Below are 21,355 nucleotides of genomic sequence, written 5' to 3'. Positions count from 1 at the left end.
TCAAATTGCTCCAATTTAATAATCCTTTTTAAAGTTGTGACAAGATTAGAAACAAAATGATTTTATACTTTCAATGATAGTTTTCCACTGACCACTGTAATCCCGAGATTTTTTTTTTTAGAACACTTAAAAACCTGATGGGAAAAAGATTGAGTATTTGATCAAAAATCATATCATGTAAATTAACACATGCATGAACTCTCTGCAATTTGCAGAATTAGGTTTTCACATTAATGCTACCTGCACAGGATTGGCAAAACGCAAATTAGAAGTATGTGGGTCAGTTGATAATACAATTTATAGAAATACTGAATTTTGTGCTGTTGTATATAATTTTAAAAAGCTTTTAGAATTAAATCATTTCCTAGAAACTACAGAACATCAAGGAGGCTGGCATGTCCTACTTAGGACCTTCAATTAAGCTAAAGGCTGATGTGCAACAGATAGCTTTTATGGAAATTCAAGTTTTGGGATGACAGTTACTGGAAGGCATTGCAATTGTAAAGCAGTTGTATTTAATTGTATGCAGGTGGTGGTATTATCTGAGGATTCACTTGTGCTCCTATAAATAGGAAGAGATTGAAACTTTGGTGGTTGGGTTATGAGGTGCATGTTGTAATGCGTATCTCTAAACAAATGCTTATAAAAGTGAGTTAAGATTGGCTCAAGTTCTACCCTTCACAACCTGGCTTTCTGGAGTTTAACAGACATTACATGTAAGGTGCAGATAATAACACATTCACATATCCAGGGTTATAGCATACACCATGGATGGGCCACAAAGTGAAAAGCAGCTATTGTTGAAGCACAGAACCCCCCTCCCCACCAAATGCTGAAATCACGTCATGCCATGTACTGTGCTCTTGAAGTGGTCAGAAAGATGGTAACAATTCTCTAATTTAATGGTACACTCTATCACACACCTTACCACTTATGAGGAGCTTTTGGTATTTTGGTATCACAGAAAGCAGTTGAGGCCAAATCACTAAACATATTCAAGAGTTAGATATAGCTCTTAGGGCTAAAGGGATCAAGGGATACGGGGAGGAAGCAGGAACAGGGTACTGAGTTTGGATGATTAACCATGATCATATTGAATGGCAGTGCATGCCTGAAGGGCCGAATGGCCGACTCCTGCTCCTATTTGCTATCTGGCCATTGCTGGCACAAACATGGGTGTTTGGAGGGTACTGAGGAGGGAAGGGAGAAAATAAAAGGCAAGAGGTGGCTGACTCTAAATTGACTCTCCTGACTTTGAACAATTGGAAGACAATCAAATCCCTATGGCAGAAAAGAACAAATTTATATAACTCCTTTCATGTCCAAAGTGCGCACGACCATGTAGCAGCCTTATTCTATGCAAAAAAATGTAAAGAAACAAAATTTTAAAGAGGAACACTGCTTCACAGCCAATTAATCACTTTTGAAACGCAGTCACTTATCATGTAGGCAAACAGACAATCAAATTCATGAACCAGGCATGTCCACAGAAGTGCAGATCTCCAATGGAACCTGGAAGGATGTACCAGTCAATGTCACTAAGAATTTTCCCTACTTACCTCCAGATAACACCACAACCTGATGCCCCAACAGGTGCTCCTTGTTGGACAATAGTATTCTGCCATAGCTTTCTTCTCCAATAAACTCCATTCCTTTGCAACAGACTCCATCTCACTCCCCAAGCACTTCCTCAAGGTGCACCAGACTATAAAGATTTTGGGTGTCCTGTTTGATACCACATTCTATCCATCACCAACAGCACTACTCTCATCTCAACATTGCCTGCCTCTGCTCCACCAGCACTAAAATCTTCAACCATGCTTCTGACACCTCAAAGTTTGGTTTCTCCAATATTCTTCCTACTGGTCTTCAATTTTCCACAAGCTCCAACTTGTCCAAAACAATGACTCGTTTCCTATTGTGGACTAAATCCAGCTCACCCAACACCCATCTTTACACTGGTCCCTTTTCCCTACACCTTAAAGTTTAAAATTCTAATTCTCTTTTCCAAATCCTTCCATAGCCTCATCACATATTGCTATAAACTCCTACACTCTTTAGATCTCCAACTCTGATCTTTTGAGCATCCTGCACACCCTTCACCCCAGCATCACTTGCTGATTTTTCAGTTACCCCAGCCGTAGTTTCTGGAGCTCCCTCTCTAGATCCCTGTCTCATTACTTCTCTCGCCACCTTTAAAAACCTTCCCAACACTGTAGGTCACCTCTCCTAACTGCCCCAATATTACCCAGCATCCATTCCAGTCTCTATCTCATCTCCCCCTTCTGTAATGTACAGTGCAATATTTCCTACATTAAGGTGTTATATAAATGCAAGTTGCTGTGCTAATAAACTGCAAGCTTTTACCTGGTTAAAGTCCAGTCATGCTCCTGCACATTAAAAACGTTCAGAGCGCCTGTTGATACCACTTTGCCAGCCAATGAGATCGGGGGGGGGGGGGGGGGGGGGTGGGGGGTGAACAAACAGTAACAAGGATTTTTACAGCAAGCTTGTCTCTTGCCAGGCTGTGCCTAAACTCAGTGAACTTAGGTATGTGGGCCTGTTTCAAAGAAATGTTGTTTTGAATTTACATGGAACAATATCCATTTGTGACCAAAATTAATAAGCAATGATCAGTGAAGCAAGTGAAATAGTGAAACGGGAACAAAAATCAAACCAGTAAAACATTGTTAGTAAACAAGACAGGAAATGGGGGATTTTTAGACAAGAGATCCAAACAGCTTTGGGGGGGGGGGTGAATAAGTAAATATACCACTCGCTTTAGACTAGATGAACAAACCAGGGCAAGCAATCAACCTGAAAGTAAAATACTTGAGGGGCCAGCGAGCATAACAATTAGATTCCATTAAAAAAAATAAAAACAAAGCTGTTGAACCGGAAGGAAGCAAAGTAAAGAGAAACGAAAGAGAAGCAACAGATAAGGCAGACCAGCAATGAGAAATCCTGAGAAATGAATAGTCACTAAAAATATCCCGAGGGTTGAAGAGGTTGCATCAAAAGCTAGAGTTCCATATTACAAGAATAAATTCTGCAATGAGAGCACATGATAAAGTCAATGCGGATAAAACAGGAGAAATATCCAAAGAGAAGCAAAAATGAAGTTAGAAGAGCTTCAGAAATATGGAGACACACCAGTGGCCAACATAAAGGTTAAAAGAGCTGGAGCAAGGCTCAAACGTTTTATTGCATTGTTATGACCGACCGCTCAAGACAAAGCCCCCAATCAAAATATATGATTCTGATTGTGGTGGGAGAAACACACTGTTGATTCAGTCCCGCCCCACCACAGATCACCTAACATATCACTTTAAACTTTCCAATTTAAACAAAACCACAGCCAAATTGACCATCCACCAACCACTGAATGAGGCTAATCAAACCACGTGTCTTTAGATCAACAAATTAACTTTAATTAGAAACACTAAATTCTTAAATACTAAGATATAAACATTTAAAAATAGAAAAAATTAATGTCCTTGCAGATTTACGCTCCTGTCAAACTGAAATCTTCCAATGTGGAAGAGTCCAAGGTTGCTTGAAGTTCTCTCAGTCACCCGATGGGGGAATAAAAAAAGGTTCAACAGTAGAACAGTCCATAGTCTAGCTCAGCGATGAATTCAGCAATTAACAACATGCAAACACTTTTTAAATGAATCAATTTGGCTTTAGAATTTTTATGGGGTGAAAAAGTGATCAGTCTAAAATTTACCTTCCTTCAGTTTAAACCATCAGAGAATTCGGTTCGGTTCATGCTGATCCAGCTGTCTGTCTATGAGTTAGAACAGTCTGTTTCCACTATAAGCTAGTTCAAATTTAAGTTCTAACATTGTATTTCTCGATCCTCAAGCTCTGAGTGGTAGTATCCAAGGGCAACCAGAATGCACATTGAAGCTGGCTGGTACTTTCACTCTGAGTGGCTGGATCCCAGGGCAACCAAGATGCACTTTCCTTGCTCACAGTCCCTGAAGCCTGTTGCCTTAAAGCAGCACTGATCCTTTTACAGCCTTAAAGGCACATTGCATACTTCCCAGAAAAGGAAAAAAACTGCAGGATCATAACACCTCCGCCCTTGGCGGAATGTAACGCCATCCTGGAATGTGTTTCATTACAATGTGTAAAAAATACAAATTGAAAAAAACACTAATACACTTTTCCCACATTTACAGGTATACAATTTTCAAAAATGTTAAGGTTACAGCAACAAGTTCCAACAGAACATATTCGGTTTTAAATTTTTTCAATGTTTGTCCCAATTAACCCATTTCAAATTTCCAAGCATAATCTTACAGACGTTTTGGGTTTTCCTTCCAAGTGCGCCTATTAAGTTTCTCGAGTACCTCCATAACCTACGTGGCATCACCTGACACTGGAAAATCCTGTCCATGTAACAGAAGCTGAGTTTTTCTTATCCTGGGGTTTCAAAGGAATTTGACAGTACCCCTTCAACACATCTGTCCCTTTAAGACACATTGCGTTTACCACCCTGTCCATACAGTCCTTTAAATAAGAATCTGGGCAGAAGTCTGCCTTCTTTACCACAGTGACTTTTTTTTTAAAGAGTATATGCAGGTTTGAGCCAACCCACCGGGTTTAGACAGCAAGACCATCTGCGATTTCCAGCTGTCCTGACTAGGTTCAACTAAGCTGCCCTTCAGCATGCATTGTACCTCTGCTTCCACTTGGGCCTGTCTGTCTGGACCTAAGTAGCAAGGATGTTGTTTCAAAGGAATGGTTCCCCCCTATATGGGGCGGCACAGTGGAGCAGTGGTTAGCACCGCAGCCTCACAACTCCAGCGACCCGGGTTCAATTCTGGGTTCTGCCTGTGTGGAGTTTGCAAGTTCTCCCTGTGTCTGCATGGGTTTCCTCCGGGTGCTCCGGTTTCCTCCCACATGCCAAAGACTTGCAGGTTGATAGGTTAATTGGCCATTATAAATTGCCCTTAGTATAGGTAGGTGGCAGGGAAATATAGGGACAGGTGGGGATGTGGTAGGAATATGGGATTAGTGTAGGATTAGTATAAATGGGTGGTTGATGGTCGGCACAGACTCGGTGGGCCGAAGGGCCTGTTTCAGTGCTGTATCTCTAAACTAAACTAAACCCACATCATGTGTGGCTAAGGTTGTACATCCCAGCTTAATCTCAAACTTTTTGAAACATTGCGGAAACCCTGGTTAGGTTTTCACGCTGCTTTGCCTCTTAGTATAAAAGCATACTGTTTAATTTTCCTAGCTATTCTGTATTCGCTAATCGGATAGTTGGGGGTTCAATCTGAGAATTTCCTAGGCCTGCTTCTGTCTCATCCTCATTATCCTTTTCCTTCTCAACAGTCCCGATTACCTGACATATCTGGACTGGCTTATCCTCCTCCCTGCGATAATATTGTTTAAGCATATTAATGTGACACAACCAGTTCTTCTTCTGGCAATCAGGGCTGTCAATCAAGTAATCTACCTTAACCACTCTTTTGATCACTCTATATGGGCCACTGTACCGTGCTTTTAATGGTTCTCCCTGTAATGGTAACACTAATACTTCATCCCCCAGTTGAAAATCACAGGCTTCTGCATTCTTGTCTGCCCATCTTTTCATATTGGCTTAGGATGCTTTAAGGTGTTCCTGAGCCACTCCACAACCTTTTGTGAGCATTTCCCAGAACACAGATAGTCTAATAGTGATGATTCATTCTTTTGTGCCAAGAATCTGTCCTTTATACGTTTTAGAGGACCTCTTACTTCATGTTCATAAACCAATTCAAAAGGACTGAAACCTGTAGACTCATTCGGTGAATCTTTGGTGGCAAATAAAGAACAAAGAACAGTACAGCACAGGAACAGGCCATTCGGCCCTCCAAGCCTGCACCGATCTTGATGCCTGCCTAAACTAAAACCTTCTGCACTTCCGGGGCCCATATCCCTCTATTCCCTTCCTATTCATGTATTTGTCAAGATGTCTCTTAAACGTTGCTATCGTATGTGCTTCCACCACCTACCCTGGCAGCAAGTTCCAGGCACTCACCACCCTCTGTGTAAAAAACTTGCCTCACACATCCCCTCTAAACTTTGCCCCTCGCACCTTAAACCTACATCCCCTAGTAACTGACTCTTCCACCCTGGGAAAAAGCTTCCGACTATCCACTGTCCATGCTGCTCATAACTTTGTAAACCTCTATCATGTCGCCCCTCTACCTCCGTCGTTCCAGTGAAAACACTCCGAGTTTTTCCAACCTCTCCTCATAGCAAATGCCCTCCAGACCAGGAAACATCCTGGTAAACCACCTCTGTACCCTCTCCAAAGCCTCCACGTCCTTCTGGTAGTGTGGCGACCAGAATTGCACGCAATATTCTAAGTGTGGCCTAAATAAGGTTCTGTACAGCTGCAGCATGACTTGCCAATTTTTATACTCTATGCCCCGACCGATGAAGGCAAGCATGCCGTATGCCTTCTTGACTACCTTATCCACCTGCGTTGCCACTTGCAGTGACCTGTGGACCTGTACGCCCAGATCTCTCTGCCTGTCAATACTCCTAAGGGTTCTGCCATTTACTGTATACCTCCCACCTGCATTAGACCTTCCAAAATGCATTACCTCACATTTGTCCGGATTAAACTCCATCTGCCAATTCTCCACCCAAGTCTCCAACCGATCTATATCCTGCTGTATCCTCTGACAATCCTCATCATTATCCGCAACTCCACCAACCTTTGTGTCATCCGCAAACTTACTAATCTGACCAGCTACATTTTCCTTCAAATCATTTATATATACTACAAACAACAAAGGTCCCAGCACTGATCCCTGCGGAACACCACTAGTCACATCCCTCCATTCAGAAAAACACCCATCCACTGATACCCTCTGTCTTCTATGACAGAGCCAGTTCTGGATCCATCTTGCCAGCTCACCTCTGATCCCGTGTGACTTAACCATTTGTACCAGTCTGCCATGCGGGACCTTGTCAAAGGCTTTACTGAAGTCCATATAGATAACATCCACTGTCCTTCCTTCATCAATCATCTTCGTCACTTCCTCAAAAAACTCAATCAAATTAGTAAGACATGACCTCTCCTTCACAAAACCATGCTGTCTCTCGCTAATAAGTTCGTTTGTTTCCAGGTCTAGTCCTTTATCCCAGTCGTGTGGATATTTGTGACAGTATGTTCCAATCATAGCTTTGAGAGTCTGGTGAAATCTCTCAAGTTCCCTGTGACTGTGGGTGATGTGAAGATTTCGACTGTCTAATCCCCAAATTGCCCATGACTTCCTGAAATATCCTAGACATAAAATTAGAACCTTGACCTGATTGAACTTCAAGTGGCAACCCATATCTCGTAAAGAATTGGGTGAACTTTTCCACCAATACTCTAGCAGTAATTGTCCTCAAAGGAATGGCCTCTTGAAATCGAGTCGCCATATCCGTGATAGTATGGACTGATGCCCCACTTTTGTTTTCAGCAAGGGTCCTACATAGTCTAATACCCTGCCAGATGGTTCCTCAATCACTGGTATGGGAACTAGTGGTGCTGGTTTTATGGTAGGTTGCGGTTTTCCCACCATTTGACACAAATGGCAGGTCCTACAAAATTGTCTCTCATCCCTTGTAAGACCTGGCCAGTGATAATATTGGCTTATGCGTGATTTGGTCTTCAAAATTCCCCTATGTCCTGAAAAAGGAATGTCGTGTGCTAATAATCCTTGTCGATATTTAGGTGGTACCATTAACTGTTCAACAACTGTCCTGTCTTCATCAGCAGGTCTATGAGGCAGTCTCCATTTCCTCCTCAAAACCCCGTTTGCCATATAATAGCCTTCCAGAACTCCTATCGCCTCAGTTTTCGACAGAACCATCTGTGCTATTCGGTATATCTCTGGATTAGCTTGCTGTGCTGACGATAGACGATCTGTTAAACATCGCATTTGGAATTACCTAAATCCCCAAATAAGGTTTCAGATACTTGGCTATCTATTTGTGGTTCCCCTTTTGCCTCTGACAACGGATCCTGTTTAGCCATTGCTCAGGTGACTAAACACGCAGGAAGTATTCCAGGAACTTGTTCCTGTAATTGCTCCATTTCCTTAATTTTACTGGGTTCCTCTTTAACTATAGGAGAAACTGATACTTTTGATCCAGCCAAATCATTTCCCAGGAGTAGATCAAGTCCCTTTACTGGCAAACTGTGGACAACTCCTACAGTTACTATCCCAGATATTAAGTCACTCTCTAGTCATACTTTATACAAAGGTACAAACGGTCTCTGATGGAAACCTTACATCTTTCCCCAGCAAGTGTGTTTGGGCTGCTCCTGTATCCCTGAGTTTAATGATAGATTTTCCTGCCTCACATACAGGATATGGAGTTACGCTCCTCTTTGATAAAAAATTCATTATAACTAAGAACAAAGAACAGTACAGTACAGGAACAGGCCATTCGGCCCTCCAAGCCTGCGCCGATCTTGATGCCTGCCTAAACTAAAACCTTCTGCACTTCCGGGGACCGTTTCCCTATATTCCCATCCTATTCATGTATTTGTCAAGATGTCTCTTAAATGTCGCTATCGTACCCGCTTCCACCACCTCCCCTGGCAGCAAGTTCCAGGCACTCACCACCCTCTGTGTAAAAAACTTGCCTCGCACATCCCCTCTAAACTTTGCCCCTCGCACCTTAAACCTATGCCCCCTAGTAACTGACTCTTCCACCCTGGGAAAAAGTTTCTGACTATCCACTCTGTCCATGCTGCTCATCACTTTGTAAACCTCTATCATGTCGCCCTTCCACCTCCGTCGTTCCAGTGAAAACAATCCGAGTTTATCCAACCTCTCCTCATAGCTAATGCCCTCCAGACCAGGCAACATCCTGATAAACCTCTTCTGTACCCTCTCCAAAGCCTCCACGTCCTTCTGGTAGTGTGGCGCTCAGAATTGCACGCAATATTCTAAGTGTGGCCTAACTAAAGTTCTGTACAGCTGCAGTATGACTTACCAATTTTTATACTCTATGCCCCGACCGATGAAGGCAAGCATGCCGTATGCCTTCTTGACTATATTACCCACCTGCGTTGCCACTTTCAGTGACCTGTGGATCTGTACGCCCAGATCTCTCTGCTCGTCAATACTCCTAAGGGTTCTGCCATTTACTGTATACTTCCCACCTGCATTAGACCTTCCAAAATGCATTACCTCACATTTCTCTGCCCAAGTCTCCAATCGATCTATATCCTGCTGCATCCTCTGACAATCCTCATCACTAGCCGCAACTCCTCCAACCTTTGTGTCGTCCGCAAACTTACTAATCAGACCAGCTACATTTTCCTCCAAATCATTTATATATACTACAAACAGCAAAGGTCCCAGCACTGATCCACGCGGAACACCACTAGTCACATCCTTCCATTCTGAAAATCAAAAAACTCTTGGTTATTTTGTTCTTAACCTCAACACTCCTTTTAGTTTTAGTATCTGGTTTCACAGCTCTCAATAAAGATTTAGCCTGGCCTGCTATACTCTCTGTCAGAGTCTTTTCCTCTGCACTAGCTTTGCGTACCCCAACAAGGCTTACCTCGCAATTTCTAGCACTCTGAACAGAGATGCCTCGTTTTGTTGCAATGATAACACTTTAGATTGCGAACCTCACTTCTACCCTCAGCACCTTCCTTTCTGACCTGAGGTGGTGATCCTGGGGCATTCCCAGCTGTTCCTTCTTGTCCCCGGCTACTTGCCTTCCTTTCACTCTCCCACTTCCGATCCTTCTCCACTTTATGGGGATGACCAACAAAACAGGTTGGCTTATTCACAAGCTCAAAATCAGCAATTTCTGCTGCTTGCCTGGCTTTCAAAACTTTCAGGTTATCTATGAGTTCTCACTACTGAAGGAATAGAGTTTTTAAACTCTAAGAGAATCAATTCTCGAAGGTTCTCATATGTGCTTTCTGTCTTCAATGCCCCTATCAAAAGTAATTTGCTTCACCCTCACAAATTCTAAATATGTCGCCAATCTCCGTAAGTTCCTAATCTTCTGACGGTAACCTTCAGGGACGAACTCATACGCAGCGAGAATAGCCTTTTTTGCCATCTCAATCTGCAGAAGCCTCTTTAGGAAGCATGGCATAAGCTTCATGAGCTCTGCCTACAAACCTGCCCTGCATAAGCAGTGTCCAACTTTCTTTCGGCCATTTCACCTGTTTGGCTATTTTTTCAGAAGATATGAAAAATGCCTCTACGTCCCTTTCCTCAAACTTAGGAAGAGCCTGTATAAATTTAAACAACTTTTCGCTGGGTCCTGTACTAAATTCAGATTCTTCCTGACCCAAATTTTCCCTGGGTGTAAGACTATCCTTTTGTCTTAGTTCCCTCTCTTTCAAACTTAAATTCCCTCTCTTTCACTTTCTCTCCTTCCAATTCAAGTTTTCTTATTGCTGTTTCTTTTTCTTTGAAATATTTTTTTGTTTCTAACTGAATTCTAGCCAATGCCACTGCATCACTCTCAGACCTACTACCTTCTTGTCCCTCATATTGCCCATCATCAGCAACATCATCTACTAATTCCAGATGTTTGGCCATTATGTCAATTATCTCTTTTTTGGCACCTAATTTCCAATTCCAACCCCAATTTCGCTGCCAATTCTTTAATTTGCTCTTGGTTAAAATTATCAAGTCACTCAGGAAAACATTCTGCTTTCCCAAAAACTCTGCTGCAACCACTAATGCCATTCCAATGGTATAGACTGTACCTCATTCTACAGGAGACCTGGTTCTTTTATTTCTTTATAATTAGTATTAGATTTGGATCCCAACAATTAAGTTTTCAATTGCTATTATCCCAGATGCGAGAGCAATTCAATATGATGCCAAATGCAAGACCTCAATTTAAATGTTATCCCAGAAATGAGTAATTATCCCAAATGCGAGCTCTCCAATTAGTCTGATTCTGCTCCTAGACAAGTGGAACCTAATTAAATATGACACCATCTTGAGCGAGCCCCCAATTAATACACAGCGACCGACCGCTCAAGATTCTGACTGTGGTGGGAGAAACGCACTGTTGACATATCACTTTAAACTTTCCAAATTAAACAAAACCACAGCCAAATTGATCATCCACCAACCACTGAATGAGGCTAACCAAACCAGGTGTCTGTGGATCAACAAATTAACTTTTTAATTAGAAAAACTAAATTCTTAAACACCAAGATATAAGCAACATTTAAAATAGAAAACGTTAGTGTCCTTGCAGATTTACTGTCCTACCGAACAGTCCAAGGTTGCTTGAAGTTCTCTCAGCCATCTGATGGGGTGATAAAAAAAAGGTTCAACAGTAGAACAGTTCGTAGTCTAGTTCAGCAGTTGAAGTGATGCTTTTCTGCTCCAGCAATGAATTCAGCAGTTGACAACTTGAAAACACTTTTTAATGAATCAATTTGGCGTTAGAATGTTTGAGGGGTGAAGAAGTGATCAGTTGAAAATTCAACTTCCTTCAGTTTAAACGATCAGAGAACTCGGTTAGGTTCATGCTGGTCCAGTTGTCTGTCTGTGACTGAGTTAGAACAGTCTGTTTCCACTATAAGCCAGTTCAAAATTAAATTGTAACATTGTATCTCTCGATCCTCAGGCTGAGTGGCTGTATCCAAGGGCAACCAGAATGCACTTTTGAAGCTGGCTGGTACTTCCACACTGAGTGGCTGTATCCCAGGGCAACCAACATATACTTTCCCTACAGCTACCGATCTGCTCAATCACTCCTTCACCTTTAATGCCTTTGCTTCATTTAAACCATTACGCTCTCACATTGGTCGTTCCCCAGGTATGATCCTCATTTTCACTTTAAGGGATGCAGATTTGAACGTCTACAGTGGAACCTGGCTTAACCATTCGTGGCTAGGCAGTGGAGACTGTCGCTGAGGAACATGCTCCACCTGCCCAGTCTGCCTCACTGGCAAATCACGAAGGGACTTACCTTATCAGCATTTGGAGCAATGGCAGCTGCAGCAGCTGCAACTTTTTATTAACCAGCAGTGACTCTTGGGAAAATCAATCTACAATCCCACAACTTACAGGCTTTTAAAATCAAAAATTCTCAAACTTGGTGTCATGCAGGCCTCCACCTGCCAAGAATGAGGCATATATATTTCGCCACATGGACGTTAAATTTTAAAATTGTTGCTGGGAGGAAAAGAAGGCCTATTACAAGGGGTTGCCAAGCCCCTGGCTGGAAAGACATTTTTTTCATACTAGCAGTGTTGAAACAAAGGAACCAGTCCCTGTCCCAATACATAGGAAAGAGCTGGTCAAATCAGTCAGTCACATGACCACCTGCTGGCCAACTAGGGGAGTTTCAAATTGGAAAACAGAATTTGAACTCAGAAAGCTGTTAGCTCCTGGACTGGAAGATACCTCTGTCCTGTCTGCTCTCATCTCGCTCTCACCAGCTTCGGAATCCACTGAAGACATATGAACCCCAAGAGAGAAGTTTCCTACAGTGAACAAGGTTTAAGAATAATACTGGGCTCCAGCAACAAAAACCCCTCTTCAGAGATTGGGAGGGAGGGCGGGCGAGGGAGGAATTCAAAATAAGGACAAAATGCTTCAATTGGACAGGGCCGTATCAGACTCCACCTCAAGTGCTGTCTTCAGTTTTGGGCAGTAAATCTCATGAAAAATATCCTGAGCTTGGAAGGGATAATTCCAGGGCTTTAAGGGTTAATTATAAGGGATATGTTCCATAAAAGTGGCTTGTATCTGAGTTCAGAAGGTTGAGAGGTTGATCTAATTGAGATGAAATGAAATTATTTCCTTTGATGTGGGAATCCAAAAATCTTCAAGTTAGAGCTAGACAATCTTGGCGTGAAATCACGAAGCACTTTTTTTTTTTTACACAAAGGCTGTTAAAAGCATTTTTACCTGTGGCTTTATAAACAGAGGCATACAGTTCAACAGCAAAGGTGTTATGTTAAACCTTCATAAAATCACTGCTTAGGCCTCAGCTGGAGTACTGTGCTCCTACAGTATTACAATGTGATAAATTTGGAAATAGTGTTCACTGAAGACCATGTTCTGAAGGGCCTGTTTCTGTGCTGTATGCCGAAGAGAACTAACATTAGTTATATAGTTTTCAAAAGGGAATTGATTAAATGCTTGAAGGGGACAATTTTGCAGGGCTACAAGGAAAGAGCAGGAGATAGCTCTTTCAAAGAGCTGGCACAGGCACAATGGGCCTTCAGTGGTGTATCATTCTATAAGTGTATGAAATTATAACATACTGCAGTCAGAAAATGAACAACAAGGTGCCATCACTCAAGCTTTGTTCTAAAATGAAAATGAGTTTCACTGAAGGATAATTGTTAGGATATAGAATGCTCTACTACAAGTGGCTATTGAAACCATGGTATTAAAGGAGAAACTAAACCTTTGAAATATCTTAAATAATGTTGGCCAGCAGCAGAAAATGGAAAAAAATTGATAGCTCTGGTAGAAGAGCCAAAGACTTGATGTGACAAATAGCTTCTTTTTTCAATTGGCCTACACAGTGAAGCCCTTCAACCAAGAATGCATCACAATGAAGTCTGATTCTGTACTCGTTCGACATCCATTTACACATTCGTTTCGTTAACAGCAATTGGACAGCAACCAGAAGCAAATCCTGGACTATTTTCCCCTTGCTTAGCAGAGGAGAGTTTAGGTCAAATACAACACACCCAGAGAGAACAATCTTTTTAAGCAGGGGATTGTCTGGAGATCAACCCTGGATCCTTCTGAACTGGCAGAGCTTGTGATCTAATCCATTAAAGTAGCAATAATTATACAAAGCTTTACAAAACAAAGTTCTTAAGCCAACATGATGTGAATAAAATAAAAGCAAAATACTGCAGATGCTGGAAATCTGAAATAAAAACAGTGTGCTGGAAAAATTCAGGTCCAGCAGCATCTGTCCAGAGAAAAACAGTTGACGTTTCAAGTCTTCTTGAAGAGTCATACCCGACTCGAAACGTCAATTTTGTTTCTCTCTCCACAGATGCTGCCAGATCTGCTGAGTATTTCCAAGCACTTTGTTTCATACTGTGAACTATGTTGGAGATTTTTAATGGTTGTTCCAAAGCACCTAAGGCTTAAAGTTGTTTTCCAATGTTAAAAACAAAAGTTCACAATTTAAAATGTTTATTCCACTACTATCACAAGCAGATTTTTATACTTTACTGATTCACAGTGGCTATTGAATATTCAGTTCGACACAACACTGGAATGAAATACTTTAAAACGCTGGTCACTAGAACAATTAATTGCAACAGTAAGTGTAAAATTTCACATTAATGCCAAATTGGGAAAAGCCTTTAAAAAAGCCACAAGATCATATCCTTTTGTGCATCCAGTTATGTAGTACATCCTGTTCATCCAGTCACTACAATACTGTGGCCTTTTCAACTAACGCTAAAATATATAAAATTCATGCTGCAGCCTGCTGAGAAGGCCCCAACATACTCATGCTTCCTCTTCCATAACTTCATCTTTCTTCGGGATAAAGGCATCCTCAAAAAGATGAGAACATTAAATCTAAGCGTTTACTAAATTACAATGTCGGATCTTTCATCCCGATATGTATTGTAAAAATACTAAAATCTATCCAAAACTCTGCTGCAGTGCTGTAATTGGGGGGGGGGGGGGTGCTGAAGAGGAAGTGAGGAAAATAGATCTTCCTCCTTTCCCACAAAGATTATGTAACCTGAAATGCCCTTTGGATTTGATATTCTGACACTTTTGTTATTTTAAATTAAAGACAGGGTAGAAAACACACCGCATTTAAGACAAAGGTAAATCTTGTGGAAAGCGAAGTAGGCCTCCGTGTAAAGTTTAAGAGACCGGTGGGGTGGTGCGTGGTGAAGAGGCCTGGAGACAAAGCTGCAGTGCGTCAACCGCCCGTGTTTCCCACCAGAAATAACAACACCGGCCCCAAATCAGACCGAGCCGCCAGCCCCGGGTATCAGGCAGTGGCCGGGCCGAGCCCAGCCCGACCCGCATTCGCCTTACCTCGGCGTCTACTGTTAGTCCGGTTTGTGTTTCCTTAAATCTCTTTCTTTCCAAAAACCTGTGATAAATGTGTCGGTGAAGTAGCCGGATGCCGCTCAGGCCGGCGTGCTGATGTTTTCAAGGCCCGAACCGGCGATGAAGAATCTGTCAGTCTCTCTCTTCTTTCTCTCATCAGTCGCTGCTCGGAATCGCAAAGATGGCCGCCCGCCAGCGGCCGGCGCATGACGTCAGCGCGCTGCAGGCCAGCGTACGCACACCGGCCGACACATGACGTCAGCGCGCTGCAGGCCAGCGTGCGCACACCGGCCGGCGCATTACGTCAGCGCGCTATCACACGAACGCTGAAGCCTGGTTCCGGTATAAAATTCAGATGGCGTTTGCTGACAACGCAATCACTTGGTGGCGCTGTACTAGCACATGCTCAAATGCAGCCTGTTCTGCTGAAACGTCGCTGTGCACGACGTTCAGGCAGCTGCCAGGATTAAAGATGGCGCTGCTCAATTTATCACAGAAAAACAACTTCAACCCATGACAGCACACAATGGATATGTTTGATACTAGGAGAACGTTGCACTGTTTAAGGCCTCATCAGAAGGACAGCACCTCCGATAGTGCTGCACACCTTGCATGCCATCCCGCTCTCCGGCTGCTCACTCCCTGCTTCCTCTCACCCCACTATCCATTCACTCACTTCCCGCTTCCCCCCCAACCCCCACTCTCCAGCCACTCACTTCCTGCTTCCCCCATTTCCCACTCTCCGGCCGCTCACTCCTCGCTTCCCTCACCCCAACTCCCGCTCTCTGGCTGCATACTCCCCGTTTCCCCCCGTTCCCCTCTCTGGCCGCTCACTCCCCACATCCCCGCCACCCCCGCTCTCCGGCCGCTTATTCCCTGCTTCCCCACCCCCTGGCCTCTCACTCCCTGCTTGCTTCCTCTCCCCCCCCCCCTCACTCCCCGCTTCCCCCCCCATCTCTCGCGCTCTGGCCGCTCACTCCCTACTTCCTTCCCTCCCCCCCCGACCGATCCCGCTCCCCCATCCTAGCTCAAGGCCGTGGGCCATGCTGCTTCCCTCCTCTTGGCCACTCGCTCCTACATTGCCCCGTCACCCCTCATGGCCCACCTTGCTTCCTCGGGAAACGTGGTGAGGAACGATCGAATGTAGTGGCGAGAGGCCAGAGGAGAGAAGCAGCACGGCCTGTGGCCAAGAGCTAGCATCTGGAGAGATTGCGGGTGGGGAAGTAGGGAGTGAGCGACCTAGAGTGAGGGAGGGGGATGGGGGTGGGGAGGAGCGGGATGGGGCGGGTGGGGGGGAGCGGGCTAGAGTGGGTGGCCGAGGGGGGAGAGCGTTTTCCTGTGCATGCACCAGTAAGTCCTGGCAAGGCAAGATGTAGGCTACGCATACGCAGCATCTCAAAGCACAGGAGTCCATCTGCGCATGTGTGCAGTTTGGAGCGCTCTGATGACATCAGCGGGCTGCTGCGTTGTCAGGAGTCACTCTGTAAAATTAAAACCCGACCCGGGCCTGATCTGACCACAGCTAACCCGAACCAACCCGGGCCCGAGTCCTTTAATTTTTTTTCGGGCCAGACCCAACCCAACACGAATATCGTTCATCCGCTCCGGCAGCAGGCTATTCCTGCAGATGGAGTTGTGGGGAATCATGGGTAAGCCTGATCCTGTGACTTCCCAGAAGCAGCACTGTCCAGCCCAACCCGACCCCAAATGCTGGACACGGAATTTAGACCCGACCCGAACCTGACACATGTAATCAGGTCTCGTCGGGTTCGGTTCGGGTAGCCAGGCTTTAACAAACACCCCCTCTGCTTGCGAAAGACATCATTGTATCCCATCATGCTATTGAGAAGTGAGGGTAAAAGTCTCAGATTCAAGTGCAATTGTGAATGACTTTCTCTCTTGGGGTGTGATTCCACAGAAAATTATAATATGATTTAATTTGAATAGGATATGCAGTGGCGTAGTGACAATGTCACTGGACTAGTAATCCAGAGGCCTCGGCTGATGCTCTGGGAACATAGGTTTGAATCCCACCATGCCAGATGGTTAAATTTGAATTCAATTAATAAATCTGGAATTAAAAAAGCTAGTCCATTGTTGATTGTTGTAAAAACCCACCTGTTTCACAAATGTTCTTTAGGGAAGGAAATCTTCTGTCCTTACCTGGTCTGGCCTACATATACGCTTAAATGCCCACTGAAATGGCTGAGCAGGTTTATCAAACTTCTACAAACTCTAAAAGGAATGAAACCAGATGGACCACCCGGCATTGATCTCGGCACTGGAAACGACAACAGCAAACCCAACCTGGTAAAGTCCTCCTTACTAACATCTGGGGGTTTGTGCCAAAATTGGGAGAGTTGTCCCACAGACTAGTCGAGCAACAGCCAGCATAGTCATACTACGGAATCATACCTTACAAACAATGTCCCTGATGTCATCATCACCACCCACGGTCCACCAGACCTCATGTCTGTCCTGCCGGTGGGACAGGACATACCCACCAGAGGTGGCAGCACAGTGGTATACTGTCATGAGGGAGTTGCCCTGGGAGTCCTCAACATTGACTCCAGACCCCATGAAGTCTCATGACATCAGCATGGCAAAGAAACCTCCCACTGATTACCAACTACTGCCCCCAGCCCTCCTCAGCTGATGAATCAGTGCTTCTCCATGCTGAACACCAATTGCTACCACTGAGGGTAGCAAGGGCACAGAATGTACTCTAGGTGGGGGTCTTCAATATCCATCACCAAGAGTGGCTTTGCAGCACCACTACTGACCGAGCTCTTCAAGTCCTAAAGGACATAGCGCTAGACTGGGTTTGCGGCAGGTGATAAGGGAACTAACAAGAGGAAAAAACCTACTTGACCTCGTCCTCACCAATCTATGTGTCACATATGCATCTGTCCATGACAGTACTGGTAAGAGTGACCACCACACAGTCCTTGTGGAAACCAAGACGTCTTCACATTGAGAATAGCCACCATCTTGTTGTGCGACACTACCACCGTGCTAAATGGGATAGATTTCAAACAGATCTAGCAATTCAAAACTGGGCATCCATGAGGCACTGTGGGCCATCAGCAGCAGCAAAACTGTATTCAACATTCTACTATTATCATCAAGCCAGGGGCCAACCCTGGTTCAATGAAGAATGCAGGAGGGCATGCCAGGAGCAGCACCAGGGATACCTAAAATGAGGTGTCAACCTGCTAAAGCTACAATCCAGGACTACTTTCATGCCAAACATCGGAAGCAGCATGCGATAGACAGGGCTAAGTAATCCCACAATCAACAGATCAGATCTAACTCTGCAGTCCTGCCACATCCAGTCGTGAATGGTGGTGGACTAACAAGAGGAAGAGGCTCCACAAATATACCCATCCTCGATGATGGGGGAGCCCAGTACATCAGTGCAAAAGACAAGGCTGAAGCATTTACATCTATCTTTAGCCAGAAATGCCAAATGGATGATCCATCTCAGCCTCCTCCTGAGGTCCCCAGCATCACAGATGCCAGTCTTCAGCCAATCCGATTCACTTCACGTGATATCAAGAAATGGCTGAAGGCACTGGATACAGCAAAGGCTATGGGCCCTGACAACATTCTGGCAATAATACTGAAGACTTATGCTCCAGAATTAGCTGCACCCCTAGCCAAGCTGTTCCAGTTCAGCTACAATACTAGCAGCCACCCAGCAATGTGGAAAATTGCCCAAGTATGTTCTGTACACAAAAAGCCGGACAAATCCAACCTGGGCAATTACCACTCTATCAGTCTACTCTCAATCATCAGCAAAGTGATGGAAGGGGTTGTTGACAGTGCTATCAAGGGGCACTTGCTGAGCAATAACCTGCTTATCGACTCTCAGTTTGGGTCTGGTCAGGGCCACTCAGCTGCTGACCTCATTACAGCCTTGGTCCAAACATGGACAAAAGAGTTGAACTCCAGAGGTGAGGTGAGAGTAACTGCCCTTGACATCAAGGCAGCATTTGACCGAGTATGATATCATGGAGCTCTAGCAAAACTGGAGTCAATGGGAATCAGGGAAAACTCTCCACTGGTTGGAGTCATACCTAGCACAAACATAGAGGATTGTGGGTGTTGGAGGTCAAACATCTCTGTCCCAGGACATCAGTGCAGGAGTTCCTCAGGGCAGTGTCCTATGCCCAACCATCTTCAGCTGCTTCATCAATGACCTTTCCTCCATCATAAGATCAGAAATGGGATGTTTTTGATGATTACACAATGTTCAGTACCATTCACAACTCCTCAGATACTGAAGCAGCCCACGTCCAGTTGCAGCAAGACCTAGACAAAATCAGGCTTGGGCTGATAAGTGGCAAGTAACATTCGTGCCGCACAAGTCGTTAATCTTTTTTTTTTCTCTGAACAAATTTCCCTGTTCATCCAACAACTTGTCCGTAAATAGAGTAGTGATTGAAATTTTTCCCTCCCTGAAACCCTAATAATAAATGACCACATCAACAACACGGTTTTTAAAGTTAAAACAATGAAGTAGGGTTTATTAACACACTCAAACTTGGGAAGGGGTTTAACTTCACTACGCACACTTACAAACATTCAGGGAAAGGCTACAGGCATTAAAAAAATAGCGAGGACATTTACTAAATAGAAACTTATCTTGACTACTAGCTAATATAGATTTCAATTAAAACTAGAGTTCTTTTTAAATATCAAAAAAAGTCCAAAAATGGAGATCACTGGAAATGCTGGGTAGGGGAAGGAGTCGCTGAGAAAATCTCTTCCCTTACAAATTTCTTCTTCTGGCACTCTCAGATATAAATAGAGACAGCTTAGTTGCTGAAGTCATCTTCTTTTGGACGGAGAGGAAACCGATAGGTATCAAACTTTCCTGCTGTTTCTGCAGCTTGTCTTCTTGTTGATTTTTCTTGTTGGATTTTTCAAAGTGTGGCTCTTTTTTAATTTTTCTTGTTAAGAAGGCCTTAGAAAGAGATGTGCACTTTCAGGCAGCTGGGCTAATCTGCCCAAAAAGCAGATGTGGATGGAAAACAGGCTGTACCCTCAAACTGTTAGAGTTTCAAGTTGAGGCAGGTTGGATAGGGGTTTCCTGGACAAGTGTACCACATGATCTCCCTCCTCCATTTTAACAAGTGGAAACCAGCTAAAACTTAACATGCTGTACAAAATTGGTGGTTGGCATTAAGACACAAAAAATGCACAGAACACAATTTACAGTGGGTTCTCATCTATTCATGGCACCATCTCCAACAAGAGAGAATCTAATCATCTCCCCTTGATCTTCAATGCCATTACCATCGCTGAATCCCCCACTATCAACATCCTGGGGGTTACCATTGACCAGAAACTGAACTCGACCAGCCGCATAAATACTAGCTACAAGAACAGGTCAGAGGCTGGGAATTCTGCGGCGAATAACTCACCTCCTGACTCCCAATGCCTGTCCACCATCTACAAGGCAAAAGTCAGGAGTGTAATGGAATACTCTCCACTTGCCTGAATGGGTGCAGCTCCAACAACACTCAAGAAGCTCAACACCATCCAGAACAAAAGCTTTATTAGCACCCCATCCACCACCTTCAACATTCACTCCCTCCACCATCGATGCACAGTGGCAGCAGTGTGTACCATCTACAAGATGCACTGCAACAACTCACCAAGGCTCCTTCGGTAGCACCTTCCAAACCCACAACCTCTACCACCTAGAAGGACAAGGGCAGCAGATGCATGGGAACACCACCACCTGCAAGTACCCTTCCAAACCACACACCATCCTGACTGGGAACTATATCGCCGTTCCTTCACTGTCACTGGATCAAAATCATGGAACTCCCTTCCTAACAGCACTGTGGATGTACATACACCCCAAGGACTACAGCGGTTCAAAAAGACAGCTCACCACCACCTTCTCAAGGGCAATTATGGTTGGGCAATGAATGCTGGCCTAGCCAGCGACGCCCACATCCCATGAACGAATAAAAAAAGTTTCCTTTTTATTTACAATTTGGCCTGTATTGTTCGTGCCCCTTTAAAAAGTGGCCACTTTTGTTCCTAAAAAAATACTGCAGATGCTGGAAATCTGAAATTAAAAATGCTGGAAATAGTCAGCAAGTCAAGGATCATCTGTGGCGAGAGAGACAAAGTTAATGTTTCAGGTCAAAGACCTTTCATCAGAACTGGCTTCTTTTGTTCACTTTTGTTCAATTGCTTTTGATTGATGACACAGTCATCCAATTGGCAAATAAGAGTCGAGGTATGGTGCTGTGGGTGGTGACAGCATTTCACAATGTCCCGTAAGT

At 44.1% G+C, this 21,355-nt stretch overlaps 1 protein-coding gene across 6 annotated transcripts in view; it reads right to left on the bottom strand.

The window, feature by feature from the left end:
* Positions 1 to 15,250, bottom strand: part of prrc2c (proline-rich coiled-coil 2C) — a 110,455-nt gene extending 95,205 nt beyond the window's left edge. For 5 of the 6 annotated variants that reach the window (XM_068037779.1, XM_068037783.1, XM_068037781.1 and 2 more), the window contains exon 1: positions 15,036 to 15,249. The gene's annotated coding sequence lies outside the window, so the exon portion shown is untranslated. Of the gene's footprint in view, positions 1 to 15,035 lie in introns of all 6 variants that reach the window. The other variant, XM_068037784.1, reaches the window with a different exon arrangement.
* Between the last annotated feature and the right edge of the window lie 6,105 nt (positions 15,251 to 21,355).

The sequence above is a fragment of the Heterodontus francisci genome, chromosome 8, assembly GCF_036365525.1.
Source record: "Heterodontus francisci isolate sHetFra1 chromosome 8, sHetFra1.hap1, whole genome shotgun sequence".
NCBI lineage: Eukaryota > Metazoa > Chordata > Chondrichthyes > Heterodontiformes > Heterodontidae > Heterodontus > Heterodontus francisci.
This window is presented reverse-complemented; position numbering and strand designations above follow the sequence as displayed.